This window comes from Artemia franciscana, chromosome 17 (assembly GCF_032884065.1).
Source record: "Artemia franciscana chromosome 17, ASM3288406v1, whole genome shotgun sequence".
NCBI lineage: Eukaryota > Metazoa > Arthropoda > Branchiopoda > Anostraca > Artemiidae > Artemia > Artemia franciscana.
Genome location: NC_088879.1, coordinates 44,204,836 through 44,229,353, shown reverse-complemented (window position 1 = coordinate 44,229,353; position 24,518 = coordinate 44,204,836). Strand labels below are relative to the sequence as shown.

Sequence of the window (24,518 nt, the reverse complement as noted above, 5' to 3'; positions counted from 1 at the left end):
TGGTTTACAAGTGGTATTTGTTATTGGGGAGTATGCATACATTTTTCGGGTGGGGAGGGGAGGACGAATTTTGTGCTGGGGGGAGTTTTTATGGGGAGATTTTTGGGGAATTATGGGAAGAGAAAATTCCAGGGGGTGAACTTTTCAGAGTAAATTTTACACTGGGGGAATTTGCCAGAATTCCTAAAAGAAATTTCTTTATTTGCCTTCTCTCTACCGATTCAATATTACTCCTGGGTAATTGTTATTAAGAGTAATTGGCCGGGGTATTTTTCCCAAGCTTGAATTGTCCAGAGGACATTTCCTTGGGGAGGGGGATTTTTTCGCGGAGGTACAGCCAGATATCCTGGCGTTATTAAAAAAAAACGATAAAAAATTACAAAAAAACAGGTCCCACTGGACCTGTATGCAAAATGGGGAACTGAATTTGCTTGAAGTCACAGGCGAACAAGTGATCTAAGCTTGGCCGCTTGTAGTCTAAAGGTGGAATGCCGTGTCATAGGATTGACACATGATGAACAAGTTCCCAGGATTCCAGGCAAATGATAGTTTTCCAAGTGTTTGGTTAAATGGGACGGTGGTAGTAAGAAGACTCTCTTATTGGACAAATGCTGGTGTGGTTTTGGAAAGACACGCCTGTCAAACCAAGAAAGGCCTCCAGATTCTAGTACTTTTCAAGTAGAACTTGAAGTTTTGTTTCCGTTTTGCCTCGGCACTACTTGCTTCAGAGAAGTCCTAGGTGAAGGAAACTGAAGTATATAGATTGTCTTTGTAAGTGACAAAGTATGATCCAAGAATAACACATTTTTTTAATGTATCTTTTGCTATTAATTTTTTGAATAATTCTGTCAAATGATTGTGTTTTAATTGGTATTCTAGAATTCGTCTACGATACTACGATAATGCAAACCCTTATGAAAATGGGCTTCCCCGTCGAAGGCTGCAAGCGTTCCATTTACTTTACTGAGAATAAAGGCATAGAACCAGCCACGATGTTGGCCATGGAGCATAGGGAAGATGCCGATTTTGATAAGCCATTTGTAATTCCTGGGACGGAGAAGAAAAGTTCTGATGGTAAGCCTAAGATATCTTATTTTTTTCCATACAAATGCATTTTCACGTGAAATGTACATTTTGCGGTCGTTAGAAAATAGGTTCTGACGTTTAACGTCTGTAACTTCGATAATACTTGCCCGATATAATGAAGTAGTAACAGGGGACCTGTTTCGCTCGGGGGGGAAATAAGCAGATTTTTTAATCCCTTTAGCAAAACAACTTTAGTTTCAGTTTATTTCATTTGGCAAACGTATTTGTATGTTTATTCCAACAGATTGTTCTATGCTATCGACATACATATTAAATTATAATGCAATTTAAGTTTGCAATTTAAATTGCAATAATGTAATTTAAGTTCTAAGTGCATAAAAATGTAATTTAATTTTAATTAGGACATAAACTCATCTTCAGCAGAAACTATTATAACTTTCAATTATTTGCGATGTCATTTATTTAAAAAAATCAAGGCTCTAACGAATTTTCCCAAAGTCGTGACCTATCTAGACCGTTTTTTTTTTCACATAGGAAAATGGAATTATGCTAGTTTTCAGAGAGTATTAAAGTGTCGCTTTCAAGAAAACATTTGCTGATAAATAAACATACGTATATATAATTATTATTTGTTTAATTAGACAAGATTAGTATACAACTGATAAATTAGCAATAACATTGTTGAAATTGATTGAGAAACCAGCATTGGCTTATCATTGTCAATGGGTAATATATGTCAAGACAGGGCTCTAGTTTATGTTTTCTTTCCGTTCTCATACCTTAATTCTTATCATGAATGACTTGTGTGATTTTTTTTTTACTATCTTAGTAGACATCGAGGTTACATATACCCATTGGGTGCATTTCTAGGGATAGGGGGTAAACATAGAGAAGGGGGAAGAAATGCAATTTTTTGCTTCGATTTTGTGCAACACCAAGTACATGTAACATGAAACGAGCTAAAAATGTAATCCCTCACTCAAAATATTTGTCTATATTTCAATTGAATATTTAATATGTTAATCTATTAATATGTTTGATTTGTTAATTTATTCATTTCATTTTTACTCCACTTTAATCTGAATAAAGATTTCTTCTTGTTTTGAAAAATTGTAGTTGAATTTTTATTATGTTCAGTACATATTTATTTAATCCCCTGGTTGTTGTAAAAAAAAAAAAATCATTTCTAAACAAAAGTATAAATAGATGGCACCAAGGTTAATTCTTCTTATGCTAGGAATTATGGGCTTTCCATTCAAGACTATTTAGCCCTCTATATGAGAGCTATATTTAGCCCTCATATAGAGGGCTTCCCCTGTCTATATGAGGCGTCTTGAACTGTTATTTGTTCTTCTTCTGTTACTTCTTTTTCTTCTTCTTGCTAAATAGCGAAGCTTCTCTTATTTATGGCTTGATTAGGCTAATTAGGTAGACTAATTCCCTGTGAAACCTGCGATTCTGCGCCAACCTCGCACCAAGGGTCAAATTTCATTGAAGATTTCCCTGCAAATAATCATCTGCTCATCCCTTTCCCTTCTTTATCTGTATGAAGTTTTAAATGGCATTCCCCCAAAATGCTCAACTGATGACCTGTGATTGATGTTAGGCTGTTCGTACATTTTGAATTTTATTTTGTATATTTGACGGTAGTCTCCTAAATATTTTCTCTCTGATCATTGAAGTCGAAGCTCCCGTATCAATTAGACAAGGTACATTTTTAAAACACTCTATACTAAAACAACGAACTATGGGTAAACTCGTAGAATTATTAAAATCACCACATTGAAGTTTAAATCACCACATATGTAGTTTGGCCAAAATGAGCTTGGTATAGGATCGTCCCATGACTCCTTTCTTGCATTTGCCTGAACCATTCTTTGGTTTCTGGGGCTGAATTCTCTAACAAAATGTCCTCCATCTCTTCCAGGTGTGTATGTGTTGCTTGGTCCTGTGATGTCCCTGTTGGCGCTAATTGGTCTGAAAAATCGTCCTTTGACCCTTCCTCGAGGATACCCTTTGGATTGTTCTCCTCTGGGTCCACAATTTGTCTGATTTTTCTGCTTTGGGATCCATATTCTCTGTAACCTCTGTCTCCATTACGAATTCTGGTACGACATTCAGAAGCATAATGATTAGGCTTTCCGTAGTAATAGCAGGTGATCCCGTCTTTTCAGATTCGTCCTTTGGTCTCCTCTTTTGTCTTTCTTATGAAATCGCTTCCAATCTCCAGTTGTCTCCTCAAATCTGGGTCGAAAAAAGCTTCTAGACCCTTCGTTCTGAGTTTCCTTCAAAAATCTTACTCGCTTTCTACCCCGATCCCTGTTATTCTCTCCTTCTGTTAAATTTATCGACATTTTTTCAAATTTTTTCATTGTTTCATGTATTTGTATTTCTCTCTCTATGAGCCTTATGGCTTCTTCCAGTGAATCTGGTTTTCGAGAAAGTAAAAGTCTAACTAATTTTTTCGGCCATCCCTGCGTAAATGCGTATAATTATACTTTTTGATTGTTTCATCTTCCCCAGTTTTTCCTAGCTGTAAACACACTGCTCTACAAATTATGTCTGCGTACTTCCTAATGCCCGAGGAGCTATCAAATGTTACTATTTCTGTTTTTAGTTTTTCGGTAGAACTTGTTTCAATAAACCTAGCTTTAAAAGCTTCAACAAATTTGTCCATACAGTCATATACAGTTTCCATATCTCTAATAGAATCAAAATATTGCAAGGCACTCCCTCTTAGTCTAGTCGCTAGACACTGCTTCTTAGTCTTAAAGTCATACGGCTGTGCAAGTTCATTGAAGATTTTGAGTCTTTCAATGAACTCATCTACGTCGATTGTTCCCGCATATTCAAGAATACTTTTCGCTATCCCTAATACCGTAGTGAGAGAGGATATTTTCTTTTCCTGCTCTTCTGTCAAAGACATGACGGAAGAGACCTAGCCCCTGGATGTCCTTTTTTTTAACTCAGTACCGCTGCCACCACTGTAATGCTCTTAGGTCACTCGGTTCGCTGCGCCTGAAGACTGTATTAGCCCAACGGTCAACTGCCTGGCGTGAATCTTTTTCGTGGGGCCTTAACGCTTGTTAAGGCGAGCCCGCCGGGTTCGAAACACCCAGTGATAGCAGCCGCAGGCGTAGATGACTGCAACACCAAAGTCGATCCCAAATGCCTAGACAAGTATGCGTTGGTCCTTTCCGAGATCAAACTAAGGAAATCCAAGATTCTCTCTCAACTACTGTATTAACTGAAAATGCAGGATAAGCACGATACAACCCTTAACATTTATAAAGACGTTAAAAAAAAACCTAAAACCTAAATCACACTTACTTATGCTATATCCTTTTAGACGACAAATGACTTAAGAACAACAAAGGCACCAAAGCTAGAAAACTTTACTTTTTATACTTTCCCAAAAAACCACATTTTTCCAGCCAGGTACTTTTCTGTGGCTTATTGACGTGCGTCGAATCGGCTAAAACTTGATAAAGATTTATTAATTAGATTGTTGGAAAGGAATGGTTTTTTAACATTTAAACAATAATAGTTTATATTCATTTAGTTATGCTTATTACACTGTTTTATTGTGTTTTTCTTAGTTTCAAATTCACAAGAAGCAAATCAAGATCGGAGTTGGGTTAGTTCAGTAGGACGGGTCTTACATGCCTGCGCTCCCCAAAACTGCAACTGCTGTGTATTCAACACTTGCCCCGGTTTATCCAACTGGAATGCTGCTGCCATCTTTGTTTTAGTGTTTGCTATATTAGTCATATTTTTTACTTGTTTTGTTCATTTTTGTCTTGTACGTAGTAGTTGTTAAAGTGTTGAAGTTGTTGAAGTCACCCCAAAAAAGAAAGAAAGAAAGAAAGAAAAATAAATACCCATCTCTAATCTTTTTAGTGGCATAAAAAATAAAAAAAAATTGTAAAATTCAGTATTTTATAGATAGGAGCTTGAAAAATATCCCTAAAAATGGTTGAGAGCTATCCATTTTTTTTACCACGTTTTTCCAAAAATCCAATAATTCTAAAAACAGTCAGGGAATCAAGTCACAGTCAGTGGATTATTTGTTAGTTCAAAATATGCTTCTTTATTTTTTATTTTTTCTTCTAACGCCAGATTATAAACTATATACACCCTTATATTGACACTTTGAAACTAAAACTCATCACACGTTCAGAAATTAGTATGACCAAGTCCACTTTTTCGAAGTACTTAATTGACTCTTAAAGCTACACAGTTGAAAGGACATTCCCTGAAAATGAATACTAATCCCATAAACTACTTTTCTTATCATTGATTTTTTAAATAATTTTGAAACCAGCAAATTCTTAAATTTACCAAAAATTATTCCGCATAATCAAGCCCAATAGGAAACACTTAAAATATTAGATTTCTTCCCCGCCAGGTTAAAAAGAAAATGAGAAATGATGGTTCTTTCCATTGTTAAAGTTATTATTATTTGCTATAAACGGAGATACAAATCTGAGTCAGGGCTGGTATCCCCATCCTTCCCCCTCTCCCTAAATCCCCTTACGTGTCAGGTTACATTATTAAATTCCATTAATAAATTTTCCATTCCGGGGAAAAAGGAAGTAAAAGAAAAACCTGTGGTAACAAGTATTTTGATTGCGGATTTTTGAAAATCTGGAACTTTTCAACTTGAATTTCTCATTGAAAAAACTCAGTGATTTTACCTTGCCCACTTACCCCGATCATTAAAAAAAAATGTTTGTTTTTGGACTTGTTTGTATTTGTCTCGGTTTCACAGTTTTCCAATTTCATGATTTTTGTGCCATATCGGCTATCCTTAGGTTAGTACCCAGTGCCATAGTTAGTAACCAAGTTAGTGCCATATCGGCTATCCTTAGGTTAGTTTCTGTCAATTTTGCTATTTTTTAAATTACACAACAAATAATAAAACTAAAAAAAATAACCAAATTGATTGTTGGAGTTTGAGGAATCCTTTTAATGTTTCTTTTTATGTTATTCTCGACTTAAAATACATTTGAGCGTTTTCTCTCGTACTTTTTAAATGCGTGTTGATATTAGAAGTGTTATTTCTGTCAATCTTTTTTGGGGTGACTTCAACAACTTCAACACTTTAACAACTACTACGTACAAGACAAAAATGAACGAAACAAGTAAAAAATATAACTAATATAGCAAACACTAAAACAAAGATGGCAGCAGCATGCCAGTTGGATAAACCGGGGCAAGTGTTGAATACACAGCAGTTGCAGTTTTGGGCTGGTATCCCCATCCTTCCAAAACTGCAACAAGTATTTTGATTGCGGATTTTTGAAAATCTGGAACTTTTCAACTTGAATTTCTCATTGAAAAAACTCAGTGATTTTACCTTGCCCACTTACCCCGATCATTAAAAAAAAACACTTTAACAACTACTACGTACAAGACAAAAATGAACGAAACAAGTAAACAATATAACTAATATAGCAAACACTAAAACAAAGATGGCAGCAGCATGCCAGTTGGATAAACCGGGGCAAGTGTTGAATATACAGCAGTTGCAGTTTTGGGCTGGTATCCCCATCCTTCCAAAACTGCAACAAGTATTTTGATTGCGGATTTTTGAAAATCTGGAACTTTTCAACTTGAATTTCTCATTGAAAAAACTCAGTGATTTTACCTTGCCCACTTACACCGATCATTAAAAAAATGTTTGTTTTTGGACTTGTTTGTATTTGTCTCGGTTTCACAGTTTTCCAATTTCATGATGTTTGTGCCATATTGGCTATCCTTAGGTTAGTAACCTAATTAGTGCCATAGTTAGTAACCTAGTTAGTCCATATCGGCTATCCTTAGGTTAGTTTCTGTCAATTTTGCTATTTTTTAAAATACAGTTTGACAGTTTTTTTATTTAAAATAGTTTGAGGAATCCTTTTAATGTTTCTTTTTATGTTATTCTCGACTTAAAATACATTTAAGCGTTTTCTCTCGTACTTTTTAAATGCGTGTTGATATTGGAAGTGTTATTTCTGTTCTCTGATTTGATACGCATTCTGCTATTTTCTGGCATTAGTGCCTTTAAATTAAAGTCAGGGACGTATCCAGAATGGAGGGGGTTATTTGGTTTGAACCCCCCCCCCTCTGTCTTCTTTCCGAATGTTTGTCTGACAGGTAAAAAAGTGGCAAAATACAGATAAACGATAATTGTTGTATTTTGTAAAGTTGTTTTTACCGTCTCCCCCCGACCAAAAATCCTGAATACGACCTTGCTTGCAGATCTTAGTTTCTTCTTTTTTTCCGCAATACGTTTTTGTATATTGATTGACCTGCGCCGTCCGAATGTGAAATTAATTATTTTCTATGTTTATTCCTAAGTAAAAACGCAAGCGTTTTAGATTTGAAAGCATTTGAAAGATATTACCCTGTGAGATAAGTCGTTCATATATTCCAAAGAAATGTCAATTGTCTCAGGAATCTTTTTCGGTTTTATATTTTGTAGCATTAATAAAATTTCGATTCCTGCTTATTATCTGTTTAAGTTTTTCAATGTATCTGAAGTTGGTAAAGTCGCAATATTTTGGTTATTTACAACGGCGAGACATAAGCTGCTGCCTTAAATCGACCCATTTAGTGAAGAGCCGTTCTCGCTTAGTCCGAAGTAAGTTCGAAGTTCAATATTTCGGACACATCTCGTCTTTGAATTTCTCTAAATCTCTAAACTCCTGTGAAAGAAATTTATGTCGATTTCTTAGGGACAAAACTTTGCATTGCCAACATAGAAAAAAAAATCAGAAAAGCTTTTGCCTTCAAAACTTTTATGAAATTAATATAACTAAAGACCAGAAACATACATTCACAGAGAAGAGGGGGCTTTTTCTATGATAATCCCTAAAGATCAATTTCCTTAAACAATAGCAGTAAACATGTTTATAAAGCTTCGGCCACATTTCCATTCCGTTTCGTACAAATAACAGTTTAATAGAGATAGATCTTTTTATTAGAAATGATCATTTCGCAATATTTTGGTTATTTACAACGGCGAGACATAAGCTGCTGCCTTAAATCGACCCATTTAGTAAAGAGCCGTTCTCGCTTAGTCCAAAGTAAGTTCGAAGTTCAATATTTCGGACACATCTCGTCTTTGAATTTCTCTAAATCTCTAAACTCCTGTGAAAGAAATTTATGCTGGAAAATTTAATAATGCAATTTAATAATGTAACCTGCCACGTAAGGGGATTTAGGGAGAGGGGGAAGGATGGGGATACCAGCCCTGACTCAGTTTTGTATCTCCGTTTATAGCAAATAATAATAACTTTAACAATGGAAAGAAACATCTTTTCTCATTTTCTTTTTAACCTGGCGGGGAAGAAATCTAATATTTTAAGTGTTTCCTATTGGGCTTGATTATGCGGAATAATTTTTGGTAAATTTAAGAATTGACTGGTTTCAAAATTATTTAAAAAATCAATGATAAGAAAAGTAGTTTATGGGATTAGTATTCATTTTCAGGGAATGTCCATGCGACTGTGTAGCTTTAAGAGTCAATTAAGTACTTCGAAAAAGTGGACTTGGTCATACTAATTTCTGAACGCGTAATGAGTTTTAGTTTCAGAGTGTCAATATAAGGGTGCATATAGTTTATAATCTGGCGTTAGAAGAAAAAATAAAAATAAAGAAGCATATTTTGAACTAACAAATAATCCACTGACTGTGACTTGATTCCCTGACTGTTTTTAGAATTATTGGATTTCAGGAAAAACGTGGTAAAAAAAAATGGACAGCTCTCAACCATTTTTAGGGATATGTTTCAAGCTCCCATCTATAAAATACTGAATTTTGCATTTTTTTTTTATTTTTTATCCCACTAAAAAGATAAGAGATGGGTATTTATTTGTTTTCTTTCTTTCTTTCTTTCTTTTTTGGGGTGACTTCAACAACTTCAACACTTTAACAACTACTACATACAAGACAAAAATGAACGAAACGAGTAAAAAATATAACTAATATAGCAAACACTAAAACAAAGATGGCAGCAGCATGCCAGTTGGATAAACCGGGGCAAGTGTTGAATACACAGCAGTTGCAGTTTTGGGCTGGTATCCCCATCCTTCCAAAACTGCAACAAGTATTTTGATTGCGGATTTTTGAAAATCTGGAACTTTTCAACTTGAATTTCTCATTGAAAAAACTCAGTGATTTTACCTTGCCCACTTACTCCGATCATTAAAAAAAATGTTTGTTTTTGGACTTGTTTGTATTTGTCTCGGTTTCACAGTTTTCCAATTTCATGATGTTTGTGCCATATCGGCTATCCTTAGGTTAGTAACCTAATTAGTGCCATAGTTAGTAACCTAGTTAGTGCCATATCGGCTATCCTTAGGTTAGTTTCTGTCAATTTTGCTATTTTTTAAAATACACAACAAATAATAAAACTAAAAAAAGTAACCAAATTGATTGTTGGAGTTTGAGGAATCCTTTTAATGTTTCTTTTTATGTTATTCTCGACTTAAAATACGTTTAAGCTTTTTCTCTCGTACTTTTTAAATGCGTGTTGATATTGGAAGTGCTATTTCTGTTCTCTGATTTGATACGCATTCTGCTATTTTCTGGCATTAGTGCCTTTAAATTATAGTTAGGGACGTATCCAGAATGGAGGGGGTTATTTGGTTTGACCCCCCCCCCTCTGTCTTCTTTCCGAATGTTTGTCTGACTGGTAAAAAAGTAGCAAAATACAGATAAACGATAATTGTTGTATTTTGTAAAGTTGTTTTTACCCTCTCCCCCCGACCAAAAATCCTGGATACGACCTTGCTTGCAGATCTTAGTTTCTTCTTTTTTTCCACAATACATTTTTGTATATTGATTGACCTGCGCCGTCCGAATATGAAATTAATTATTTTCTATGTTTATTTCTAAGTAAAAAGGCAAGCGTTTTAGATTTGAAAGCATTTGAAAGATATTACCCTGTGAGATAAGTCGTTCATATATTCCAAAGAACTGTCAATTGTCTCAGGAATCTTTTTCGGTTTTATATTTTGTAGCATTAATAAAATTTCGATTCCTGCTTATTATCTGTTTAAGTTTTTCAAGGTATCTGAAGTTGGTAAAGTCGCAATATTTTGGTTATTTACAACGGTGAGACATAAGCTGCTGCCTTAAATCGACCCATTTAGTGAAGAGCCGTTCTCGCTTAGTCTGAAGTAAAGTCCGAAGTTCAATATTTCGGACACATCTCGTCTTTGAATTGCTCTAAATCTCTAAACTCCTGTGAAAGAAATTTTTGTCGATTTCTTAGGGACAAGCTTTGCATTGCCAACATAGAAAAAAAAAAAATCAGAAAAGCTTTTGCCTTCAAAACTTTTATGAAATTAATATAACTAAAGACCAGAAATATACATTCACAGAGAAGAGGGGGCTTTTTCTATGATAATCCCTAAAGATCAATTTCCTTAAACAATAGCAAAAAACATATTTATAAAGCTTCGGCCAAATTTCCATTCCGTTTCGTACAAATAACAGTTTAATAGAGATAGATCATTTTATTAGACAATGAAAATAATGACGATATTTCTGGATATTTTGTTCACATATACGGTAACCGTCGTCAGCAGATAAACCCAAAATCTCTGGATATTTTGGTCACATACACAGTGTGGTCATTAGCAGATGAGCAACCTATTCCCATAAAAAAAGATGAATGTCCTGTATATCTATCAATGGGATTAAAACACATTGTCCGTACCCTTATTTATTCCATCTTACAAACGAGGAGAGAAATAAACAGGCTTTGTTTAAAGAGCTCACAAGCTTTAAACAGCGTGTAATATCCACATGTTCCTCTATTGTATGGAAATCCCCTAGAATTTATTTTAATTTCTGTTGGAATGCTCTTCAGTCCTTGGTCCAATGAATGGCCAAGGATTATTTGAGGTTTTCCGCTGGTCCGTGCTAAAATCTATCAGAACCATGTAGCAGCTTCTCAATTCACTTTTTTTCGTATCATACAAAATCGCTATAATGAATCTCACATCTTGGGACCGATTTCCCTGTCTTGGGCTACAATAAAAGAAAGTTTGAGATGGCTAGGCTACGTTTTACACGTGAATGGTGCTCACCTTAAACAATTTTTTTACAATTCGTTGAATGTCAATTTGAGCAGAGGATAAATTTAGAAGAATCGGCTTCAAGAGATTTGACTCCAATCCATCACAACTTTGGTTCATAGTTTAGAAACAAATTAAACTGAACAATGAAAAAAAAATCTAAAATTTCTAGAAAATTGCCACAGTACTAAACCACCTATAGCCAGTATAATGGCTGAAAGCGCCACCTAAGGCAAGTGTATCATCCCTCATTTCGCCTAGCTAGAAACTTCTGCTTCAGCCGAAGGAATGTCCAAAGTTATTAAGTATAGGGGTGTGGCCTTTGTCTATCCTATGAGAATTCCCAATCCATCTATGGTGGCTGGATGTTCCATTTTCCATATTGGAAAACGGTTAAGGGTGTTCGTTTTACACGATGGCTAGGAAATGTTTTACGGATGAACGAAGACAGATTAATCACAAAGATCTGCCAATTTTTCCAAGAATTTCCACATAATTCCCTTCTTATTCGCAGTCTTTCTCCATCCAAACTAAACCCTACGCAAGTTTATGATTGCAATTCAAAATCCAACATTTGCCATTTAATCATGACACTCAAAACTATATTTACCCAAAAATTATTTGCTTTAAAGAATATGTTTTGATTGTAAGTCTTTTCCACTGACAAGCGAAATCGTAAATACAATTTTCGATTGGAATTTTAGCATTCCACTGGTGATCAAAATGATGAAAATATTATGATGAACACCAATCTCCTCGGGCAACAATGAAAGAAAGCATCAGATGACTAGAATACATTTTACTCATAAAGGATGATGATTGTGTTTTAGCCGTCCGTCTTGAGGCAAACATGAAGTATGATGACCCCGAATTGGATTGGGAAGAGTTCATAAGGAATTATTTGAAAGAAATCAGTGACGAAGACCACACTGTCCTTCCAAAAAAAAACAACAAGTAGAACAATAAGAATTCTTTTTTATATATAAGACAGTGGAACGCAACTTTAAAAGAATATATCGACCTTATAACCAACGGCTGTCCTCAGCAATACAAATGAAGTAAAAATAAATATAAAAGGTGTCACATTAAAATACAATCTTTGAAATTAAATTTTTTTCAAAACAGCCCTGGCATCATTACGTCAAAGAAGTTCTGGCTTAGCTTCACATAGTATTTTACCTCAACAAAACCTAAATCACACTTACTTATGCTATATCCTTTTTAGACGACAAATAACTTAAGAACAACAAAAGCACCAAAGCTAGAAAACTTTACTTTTTATACTTTCCCAACAAACCTCATTTTTCCGGCCAGGTATTTTTCTGTTGCTTAATGACGTGCGTTGAATCAGCTAAAACTCGATAAAGATTTATTAATTAGGTTTTTGGAAAGGAATGGTTTTTAACATTTAATCAATAATAGTTTATATTCATTTAATTATGCTTATTACAATACTTCTCCTATACGGAAAAGACGTCCCCGTCTTTTATTCTAAATATCAATATTATTATATAGATTTTTTTTTCCAGGATTATTCGTTCTGTTCGATCCTTTGATCATATGGGTTAATAGATCTCTAATGCTAGAACTATCTTGCAGACAAGTTGGTCTTTTGGTTTAATTAGAGATTGGTGAAACAATTAGCAGTTAATCCACAAGTTTCTACCATGGATTTATTAGCACCAGTGTCTGTCTAACACTTTGATTTGTTCTGCGCGTATTTGTCTTATGAAATTTGCATACCCCTTTCGATCGAAATGTCTCTATGGGACACCACCGACGGGGTTTGGTTTGGATAAATAGCCCTTACAAGACATATCCACACTTACTCTTGTCTGCGGAGAAAAAAAATCTCTATTTTCTATAAAATTTAGGGTACCTGTAACGATCTTAGTACGAAAGAACGATTTCCCAAGAAACTAAAAAAGAAAAAAGAAATTTCAACTTTATTAAAACAAAATTTAAGTAAGTTTTGTCTCTCATTCCTATTTACATCTCTTTTTTTAATTTTTTTTTTTTCAAATCAGATCAGATCACCACAGAAAAATAGATGGCTTCCTGAATTTTTGAATTAATAAGAAAAAGTTATTACAGCAAGGAGATTTCTTAAATCTTACATTAACTTTTAAAATAGATTGTTATATTTGTCCTTTTTATATTGACACTGACTTGACACTGACACTTACACTGACACTACTAGTGAAAAATACTGAATTAGGGTAGATCACATGGGAAGTGCGTGACCCGTATTGCCTTTTCCCTGCAATTTAAGAGAACAAGAAACCCCCGCGGGTATCAATACGGCTCTTCTGAACACGTTCACGCTCTCTTCTGCAATGTATTACCTATGATGAATATAGTTTCTCTAGTGTATCTTAATAGCTTGATCTAATATTCATTGTGTCCTTTTTTGTCAATCTTGCTGTCCTTTTTCAATTATCCTTGCTTGGAGAGTGCCGGATTATAACAATGCTGCATCCTTTCTATGTATTTGTATAGCTTTGATAAGTAAGTGTCCTACATCTCTATGATCTGAAAAATAGCACGGTTTATATATGATCAAAAGAACTAGAAATTAATAAGTTTATACCTATAGCTTTCAGAACCTAATACTTATATAATCTTATATAACACAACAGATGAAGCGGTAGCCACGAGGTAAAGATTATTCGATACATTAAATATTATTGAGGATTAAATGGATTAAATTATATCCTTTTTCTATTCAAGCTATACATTCTCCCTTTAGTAACTGAAATGCTCCGTCACTAAAACGAAGTGCCAACCCCATTGTGGTCGCTGCCTGTACCCATTAAATAAAAATTCTCGCACAAAATATACTTCTTCCACTAATTGCTCACAGGTTGGTAATAAGACACTTAGGTTCATTATTTACAACAATTAAAAAAATATTTCTCAATAATGTTTAAACTAGTGCGACTACTAGGAAGTTTTACTAGGAAATGATAAGAAAAAAAAATTGTGGTTTCTTACATTGTAATGTTTTCTGCAAATTGTTATCATACTGAATTTCGCGGTTTTGTGTTTTTTTTTACGTGTTTCTGGTCTCGTTTTTCTTTTTTTTTCATGAACACACACAAAAAATCTGTACATCACATGTCCGACAGGTAGTCGGTTCTTTGTGCGCTTGTTCTTGAAGCTTTTGCTTAGAACACTTACTGCACACAAAAAATCGAACTCCTAGATTAGCTAAATAAAGAACCAGCATAATTGCAAAAAAAAAACAAATCTGTGAAGCATCGTATTATTATAAAAAGATATTCTCTCTTTTTCTGTTTGGAATATTGGACTATCAAATTCGATAGTCTCCTGAAGGCACCTGGTATTTCAATTAAGTTTAACCTATCAACAATCTTTTGCAAGTGATTATTATTTTGGTCGTTATTGCACTAAATTTTCATTAGTTTTAGCGATTTTCCCGATTTGGCTCTCGTTGTTTTTCCATGTAGATTCCGATACAGTCCCAAAAAGATATCCGGATAATATTCCCCACAACTCCTAACAACTGCGTTTACTTCGTTGTTGATTATTACCTTTTTCATTTTCTTTATTTGTGTCCTTCTGCATCGTAAGGAGCATATGATCGACGTCCTTAGAAATTTCTTGAATTTGATTATTCAATACCATGAAAATGGACTCAATTTGTTGCTGAAATAATTTGGTTCTTGAGTTCCCAGTTCCGTTCAACTTATATGGAAAGAACGGATGTTTCTAAAATTGGGATACCATGTCTTGCTTTGTGGATTCTAGGTTCTTAGACAAAAGACTTACTTGACCCTGAAGCGAGTACAGAGGTGATGCATCAAAATGAATTATTACTTGCCATTCGCCTTTGGTTTGTCGTACGTTATTTAGCTTCCCAAAGACGACTCCTTGTCAGCCCTATACTCGTTATAAGTTTAATGAAGCAAAAAAGAAATGGAAATAAGAACTGGTAACTCCATCTGGAATTAGTAAGTTTCAGATTAGATTAAATACGAAATAATGACACTTGCTCTTACGTGTTCGACTTCTTAACGACCTACACTCACATAATCTGCGTATTCTTTTATAATTGAGCTGTTCACGAGTGACCGATAATGCTTGGAGCTCGGTAATCTCTTCAGTAACATTCTTAATCCTGATTTTCTGATATATGACCCATCCTGCCGTCACTTTATCATCTATATTTATCAACTTTATCATCTATATTGTCCCCTATAGTAAGAATCTGATCCCTGTTTTCACTTATTAAAATATACTGCTTAGAAGTTTCCAGCGTGATGGTAGTACCAACTGGTCCTTCTGTTGACGTCAGAAATGTTTGATACAGTACATAATTGCGTTTACGTTTCACTAAGGGAATTTGAACAACTATTTGAAGATGCCCTGTTGACAAAAAAAACACGATGTATCCATTTGTGAATACCAATAAAACGGATCAATTGGGTCGATGCTATTTGGTAATCCAAAATGCCCTTCTGCCAAAAGCATGTATTCAATAGTTTCTAAAACTTCTTTGAGTTCCTTTGGTGGCAATAAAAGTTTGGGTATTTGGCCTAGTTCTAGCACAGTTAATGCTCGGTCAACTTCTAACGCATAATCAACAATAGCCTGTAAATGTGTAGAGATCTCCATCATACAGGACACTAGATAAGCCCCGTGTAATGATTCTTGCGTTTTACTTTCATGAGTAACTAAATATTCAACTTTAGATATCAGTTTAGTGATTTCCTCTAAGGTCCAATGATGGCTAGAAATCTTTTTATTTTGCCCCATCCACAGTGACATACGCGCCTTTATATCATGAAAAAAAAATCTGTTTTCAGTTCTTTTCTTTTCTTCCAGGGGTATTTTTGTGCTTAATGTTTTCACATATTCCCTTAGAAGTTTGATTGCTACCATAGTTTTGCCTTGTTCTTCCACCAGAGCTCCCAAATTAAATTTAACGCTGTATTTCATCATGTGCATGATCGAATCTATATGTCTTTCCATGGCATATAGCTTAGTCGATATAGATTTCTCAAAACTTTCTGATATATTTGCCACGCTCATATTTCCTATTTTCATAAAAACTAGAATACTTTTTCTTAAATCTTTTCGAGCGAAAAAATCTGGGGTTACTCTTTTATACAATTTTGTTTTTGACTTTAAAATTTCTAACATGTATTGTAAGTGAGTCATATCATTATCAAATAAAATTTGCCAGTAATACTCAACAACTCTCACCTGGCGTAACTGTACAGCTAGTCCTCCGTCTACTGCATGTACCAACACTCCCTCTGGTGTCAATTTGGCCCCAACATATCTTCCCTTTATAGACATGATCAGAATAATTGCCCCAAAGAGAATTTTGAACATTTCTAAAAGAAAGTATAACCAATGAAATCATGACTAGAGAGCTCTCGGTTGCCGGCTACGAGCACGACCACATCATAAGTACATTGTGTGTGAGAAAATCAAAATATCTTGTTCAATACGATATCTTTTTATTCTCTTTTTTTCTATTTCAACGCTTTTCAACAAATTAATTGCGGTAAACGGTAGTTTGGTGAAAATATGCGCAATCCTGAAAGTTCACTGTTCATAATTTTGCCGCAGTTTAGATATGTGATTTTTACTAATGGTTCCTTGCTATTTACAATTTCACAAGTCTTATCCGAAATCGTAGCTATCCACTCTAACTTTTGCAAAGTTAACTCCTGCAAAGCTTTTACTAGAGACTCTGTTCGGTTGTTGGTTTACCACATGCCATAGGTCTTTGTTATCTTTCCTGATTTTTAGATGATTTTCTACCACTGTTTTCATTTTCAATAAAAACTCAAAACTAGGCTAAGTTCCTACCTTGCCAAAAATCTGCTAAAATGGTTAGTACCCATTCTCGTGAAAAATCTTTTGTTACCATGTTATGTCGTTTTCTTTTCTTGCAAAATCGCCGTAATGCGGAGGTATCTCCCATGGGCGCTGTAAATTCAGTTACTTCCATAGAATCCATGTCGAAAATCGTCTACAAAATGAACAAACTTGGAATTGGATCGCTTCTATGGGGTTTCAGATTTGATGCTTTTTTTTACTTATTAGTTTAAAACTAACCTTGTCGGAGGTAAACAGGATCTACCCGACGAACTTTCTTGGGGAGACTCAGACTCCTGTGGAAGCCCTAATCGTTTTCTTTTTTCACCGTAATGCTTACATGACTTTTTGGTAACATCAGAATCCGAGTGAGACCTAATTTTTGTCGCTTCGTCCAATTTTTGCATTTGTTGTTTTGCTTTTAATTTGAGCTGTTTAGCTACCTGAGCTGCAGATTTTGACGGACTTATGGAGACCCAGTTGGGTGAACTTTCCTCCAAAGTTTTTCTTGAAGCGTTAACCCTTCTGTTCCATGAGCTTCGGTATCAGTTGACGAATCGCCAGTGTCCTCTGAGGTCATTTTCTGTCGTAGTCCAGCTGGTCGCTGCATTATCTGTTTTTGTTTCAGTTCTGTTGGGGATTCCAAAGAGTAAAATCTTTTTAAAATCCTCTGCTGGCGTAGGTTTTAGAAATCTAGTGAACTCCGTCTTTGGTTCTTTGGCTCCACTGGTGCTGGGGCCACAAGTGTACTCACCACTGTCCAGAAATCCTTCATTTTTATGCTCCTCACAGTCTTATGTGCGACTTCGCCCACAATCCGGACAAGTTAGTAATTTTCTCCCTGTGGTGTTTGATATTTGGTGTATTCGCCTGTTCCCCCATTTGCAAACTATTTGGTGGATGAACTATTGGGCTGATAGCTTCTGTAATGGTGGAGGGATTGACTGCCGGAGGAATCGGTGAACTCTGTTTAGATGGAAAGAAATGTTGCTTTGGATTCTCGTCTCAAGATTCGACGTCACTCGATTCTGGTGAATCTGACAAGTCTTCCTTCGGGTTGCATTGTTTGAGGTAGTCCATCCAAGTGCGTGCTAGATACTCCTTTAATTCCTCCCATTTGTTATAATTGATAAAAAGATCTAAGAACTGATATGGTTGATGTGTTAGAACTGGGGCTGCCATTTCATCAGTATCTAAATAATTTTCCTGCACAGGTTTCACTTTCCATGGCTTGGGATAGAAACCAGGTTTGATGCAGTTATGGTGTACTATTTCCTCTTTTTTTCTATTTTTTGAATGCCTCAAGATATATGTTAAATTGTTGGAAAGAATTTTTATCACACGAAAAGGTCCATCCCATTTTTCTTTTAGCTTTTTTGTTCCTTCCAAATTTGGTTTTTGAACCCAGACTATATCTCCTATTTTATATTCCCGTGTATTTTCAACTCTACGATCATATTTATCTTTTTGTTTTACCTTAGCTTTTTCTAAGTTTTTAGCTACATGTTCCATTGCCTTTTTCATTCTCATTATCATTTCTTGTTTATACTGATCCAGATTATAGTATACACGCTGATTACCTACAGACTACATACAAATCTTGGGATCCCGCAAGTGTTGTATGAAAAACGGCGTGTCTCCTAAAGTAGCAGAATAAGCGGTATTTATTGCGAATACTACAAACGGTAGGTGATCGTTCCAATGATTTGGTTCTTGCTTAGCATGAATACCCAACATGTATGGAAGCTCACGGTGTTTACGTACTACTTTCTCATTACACATGCCCATATAAGCTGATGTATACCACCTCTTTATCTTAAGGTAGCTGGTGACTTAGGTAGCTAAGGTAGCTGGTGACATGTTCCAAAAATAAGCGAGAGACTAGAGTTTTTGCAATAGTGCTTACTTTTTCATCGGGCAAAGGGTAGGCGTATAAAAACGAGTTGAAATGGTCCACGATGGTAAGAATACACCTGTTTCCTTTAGCTGATACTGGAAGTCAACCACCTGAGCCCCAGATGTCAATTGATATCAAGTCTCCAACTCCTGCTGGTACTCCATAAGTCCCAAATTCTGCTCGTGGCATTGTTTGTGGTGATTTGTGTTTTGCGCAATCTTCGTAGCTCAGAATAAATTCTTTGACCTTTTTATACATATTTGGAAAATGGATATTTCCCTTGATTCTACCCATGGTTTTTGCTTCTCCCATATGGCACCCATTTACGACATGTAATAAATAAATAACTTCTCCCTCCATACTCTTTGGTATAACTGGTATTAATCGGGTGTCATTTTGCCTATACGTCTGTATTGGCCTGTAGTATCTTCCTAAGACATTTTTGTCTTCGTCTAGTTCGTAATGATCTATGTCCTTCATATGATGCTTGTAGTGTTCGGGTAATTCCTTAACCTCCGCTATAAATTTTTTCATTGATGAGCAAAAATCGTCTTTGTCCTGATGAAGTGCTATGTTTCTTATCGAAAAGATGGCGCTCTCCTCTTGTATTTCGGCTATAGTCAGAGATTTCCCACCCCTGACCCCCGCCCCAAATGGCGCCTCTGTATACACGACGACAGCTAATCATTCTCGTTCAACTATGGAATACTTTTTTTCAGCCTCAGTTAAAGCATGACTCGCATATTGAACAATCAACTGCTTTCCATTAGGATTAATATTGAAGAGCACGGCTCCTATACCTACTTATGATGCATCCGTTTGTAAGCCAAATCATGAGAAAGGTTGGGAAGCTCTAAGACAGGAGCTTTTAACAATTCCTGTTTCAGTTTTGAGAGGGCTTCTACTGCTGCTGGAGGACATTCGAAATTTCCAGATTTCTTAAGAAGTTTGGTAAGAGGTTTAGCGATAGTAACAAAATTTAGAACGTAGTGCCGGAAATAGCTTAATAATCCACACACTGATCTACATGTTTTCTGATTATTTGGAGGCTTTACTTGCTTGATAATTTCTAGTATATCCGTCATACATTCACTTGATGTTTTGGTGCTGGGATTTGTTCGATCAGCGTTATTTGAGTCCTCTAACGTATTTCAAGACTTTATTTCGTAGACCATAAATTTTTCTTCAGATTTCCAATCCCTCTTCAGATGCTTTAGTCTTTTTTCATCGGCCTTTAATCCATCGAGCTGAGCCTGAAGTTTTCGTCTTTCGTCTTCTTCGTCGACCAAACTTCGAGTGACTCCACATCTTTGTTGAATATTACTAGATCGTTGTTCATGCATTATATCTTCAAGATTTATTGTGGGTCCTGTTGGAAGTATTGCCCTATGCTTCATCTCACTTGAGCCCAAAGTAATGATCTGAGATAACCCAGGTTGTCGTGATTATTGCATTGGAAGTAGTTCAATTACTTGATGCTCCAGTTGAGTTAGTACAAACTATGCAGGTTGACAAGTTATAAACTGTATAGGCTGTTGTTGTCCTTGGTTGGGTATAATATTTCGAGTACGGATACTACAAGCAAGTACTTGCTGAGGGATATCACTATGTTGTTAACTGAGGTTGGGCGTTATTTGCTAGTATTAATAGCATGTAGGATGGAATGCCAAAATGAGGTGTTACTTGGGCATATGCGGCTGTTATTATATGCTGACCAGCATCGGTGACAATTTGAGCATCATTTTTACCCAACGCCGGTTGAGGACAAACCCGTTGGAGAATATTATCCAGATAAAGAATTACTCGCGCTTTGAAGATTACAAATGAGAATTTTCTGTTTGCACATTCTTTGTGGTTTGGTCATATTGATGTACTGAAGAAAATGATTATTTGACAATTCTTGATGTATTGTCTGTATTGCAATAGAGCATAGCTTCATATTTCTTAAGACTAGCGATCAGCACAACACATTTTCACTTGTCCGAAACAACTGCAGACCTCGTCGAAACTGGGTGAATTCAGTTAATCATGTTAAAAAAATTCAAACTGATTTCTCTGGTCACTTTGCATTGATACCTCCATCAAACAAAAAAGATTGATTCTCAAAACAAAAAACAATATAACCCTCATTTAGCAAGCTAAATTTCTTTTCTATAATTGCGGATCTGGGAAATTGAAGCATGCGCTGTTTCTAGCGATTAGAAATATGTATCTGCCAAGTCTTGTTTCCAAGAAATTTGGGATCGACTGTGGTGTTGCAGTTATCTATATGTTGGGTATACGTGCAGTTATCAATGGGTGTTACAGTATATCCTTTTTAGACGACAAATGACTTAAGAACAACAAAAGCACCAAAGGTAGAAAACTTTACTTTTTATACTTTCCCAACAAGCCACATTTTTCCAGCCAGGTATTTTTCTGTGGCTTAATGACTTGCGTCAAATAAGCTAAAACTCGATAAAGATTTATTAATTAGGTTTTTGGAAAGGAATGGTTTTTAACATTTAATCAATAATAGTTTATATTCATTTAGTTATGCTTATTACACACACACATATATATATATATATAAATATATATATATATATATATATATATATATATATATATATATATATATATATATATATATATATATATATATATATATATATATATATATATATATATAATATATATATATATATATATATATATATATATATATATATATATATATATATATATATATATATATATATATATTATAAATATATATATATATATATATATATATATATATATATATATATATATATATATATATATATATATATATATATATATATATATATATATTAGGGTGGAGCTTATTTTAAAAATTTTGGAAATATTATTTTCTTACCCCCCTAAGTTGTTCCATATCACATGAAAACATTGTAGAAAAAGTTTGAGCCATTTATAATAATGTTTAGGGGTAGCTCAAGTACCTCAAAGATTAAGAAAAAAGAAAAAAAAGAAGGATTTCGATCAACTTGTATTTTGCTTTAAAAAAATATAAACAAAATTGTTTAGTTCCTATTTATGGTTGACCCGACAGAGTCTGCTTCCTGCTGTCGGGATAAACTCTGCGGTGTTCATTGACAACTTGCAGCAGAAATTGCAGCTGCGACTCATCTTGGGTTATAAAACCGCTGTACTCTTGAATGAGTGCCACTCCTCGCTCAGCGTGGTCATTGACGACTTTGAGTGACCTCAAAGTTTCTGACGCTAGCTTGTAGTCGTGTCTATCTTCCCACAAGTCTGGATCAACTGTGAGAAATCCATCAGGAAGATCCATCATTTGAAAAAGTTTTGCTGACTTTGCTGTAACAAAATGTTCCAGGTTTTTATTCTTGGCTGAATCAAGATCAATGGTGATACGCTTGGTATGTTCCTGTTCCTGGTCGTCTTCACTCTGCATGGCACTCACCATCAGTCTCTTCGTCGACGAACTGACGCGACTGTCGAAGAAAGCCAAGCCAACGAGTTCGGGTGACAAATACCACAAGTGATCGGAAAACTTGTTTGATGTGGCCTTTGAGATTACCAAATGGATGGACGAGTACTCGAGCAGCGACTTCAGCAGTAATAGGTCACTGTACGGAGCACCTGAGGCTAAAGGTGCAGAGATCCAGGCTTTCAGGTACACACGTACTGCAAACACACACACGTCATGCAAACCTCTTTCTTCTGTGAGAGTCAGTCTAAACTGAGCCTTGAACATCCAGATCTTTAAACTGTATATCACTTTGCTCATCCATCTGGCATGGTGCATCGCTCCGGGTGACATGAATCGTACTCCTCTCGCAGGCGTAGCACCAAGAAAGATGAGCACAAGTTCCAGGAATTCCTTGTAATCATCCCTCGGCTGGCTCTGTTCAAGGTGCTTGTTAGCAAAATCGATGGTACTTTCTTTGATGTCATCCACTAGACGCGCCACATCATCAGCTGCAATTCCTGTTTCATATTTATCTGTATCTATGAATCTCCAATAGTCCTGGAAGCGTTTGAAGAGTGGAACCTCAGGAGAAGATGTCGATCCCATGCACACTCGAAACGCAGCACCAATGACGAGCTCCATAATATGATGTCTACAAGCCAGTGACAAGATTTCCTTACCTAGCTTCTGCTCCAACAGAACACAAGCACCAGAGATCCTGCCAGTGTTTGAGCTTGTAGTATCGAAACACATGGCTCGAATGTTGCCAGGTATGCCCCAGTCTTCAATAGCTCCGAAGACAGCAGAAGCCTGAGCCTCGCCTGTTCCGGATGGAAGCTTGGCTACTGTGAGTAGCTGTAAAACTTCTTTTCCGGAAACCAAAACAGGCAGACGATCAACCTTCTCTTTTCCAATGAGGTCGGGGATCAGTTTGCCGTCCCAGTGGACAACGAGGGGAATATCACTCTGAAACTTGGCTCTGATGCTTGCAGAACTGTGAATTCGATGTTTTGCTCTGAGTCGGCGAACTGAATCTCTATTTAGAGCTAGTTGGTCAATAGTCATTCCTAAGCTTTTGGCAGTTTCTGCTATGACAAAAACAGCCTTGCGGTCTGATGCTTTAGTACGATCAAGAGCTGCTGCTAGTTCAGGTGTAACTACAGCTTTTCGGCCCCTCTTTCTTTTTTGAGTTCTGCTTCCTCTAACAGCCCCCTCACTGTCAACGTCTTCTGCTGCGCTGATCTCTGAACCAGATGTGGTAAGTTCGGCTGTGGAAGCCTCTATCTGTTGTATGTTCTCTGTTTGCTGTCGTCTTTTAAGTGTTTGCTGCTCTCTCTCAGACACCCTTTTCTCCTTGCAAGCTAGTGTTTCATCTACGCCAACCATTGACCCCCGTCTCCCTTTTTCTCGCTGGGCTAACAAGAAATCTTTTTCTTCTTGTATTGACATCGTGTTCAGGGCATCGGCGTGAGCGATGTCAAAAAGATCCTCGAGCCTAGATACGAAGGCCACCTCTCTCGCCTGTTGAGTTGATGACTTTCGTGCTTTTTTCTTCTTGAGAAGACGCCATTCTTCAAATGCCTGCTCAAGCTTGGTTTGACAGTTTTGATGATCTCTCATTGGAATTCGAGCTTTCCGCCAAAACTTTGCTAGTTCGGTTACAGCAGCAGCCGACGAGTGCCTAATGGTCTCATTCAGTTCAAGGTGGAGATGAAGGAAGAACCCAAGAGCCATTCGCAATGAAGGCAGCTTGCTACCTCTTAATTCAGACACAGAGCTACCAATGAGATATTACTCCGTTCGAGATCTAGTTGCATTTGCTAACATTTTCAGTCTCAATTGGGTCTGAAATAAACAGAAAACAGAATTTATAATCATGAACTTAGGTAGGGTGAATTTTTTTTAGAAAAAAGAGCAAAAATTGTTCAACTCATTGCTTCTCCAACAAAAGAATAGGCTCAGTTACATTCAAATTCGTCAATCAACGCTCAGTAGTCATTAACGTTATAGAAATCTACTGTCTTGAGACAAGTTAATACACAATTAGCTTATTATTGCAAAAAAAACAACACTGATAACAAAACAGAACTGATACAATATCGCCTCGAGCAAAAAACTACACCAGACTGAGTCTTGGTGTCCGAGACTCTAGTAAGCGCAACCGGTCAAAAGCAAACAAGTCTGAACA

At 36.0% G+C, this 24,518-nt stretch overlaps 1 long non-coding RNA gene across 1 annotated transcript; it reads left to right on the top strand.

Moving 5' to 3' along the window:
* The first annotated feature begins 3,441 nt into the window (after nt 1–3,441).
* On the top strand, nt 3,442–7,541 carry LOC136038281 (uncharacterized). Its single transcript, XR_010620169.1, has 2 exons — nt 3,442–5,861; nt 5,919–7,541. It is a non-coding gene; the product is annotated as an uncharacterized LOC136038281 (long non-coding RNA).
* The last annotated feature ends 16,977 nt before the right edge of the window (nt 7,542–24,518 follow it).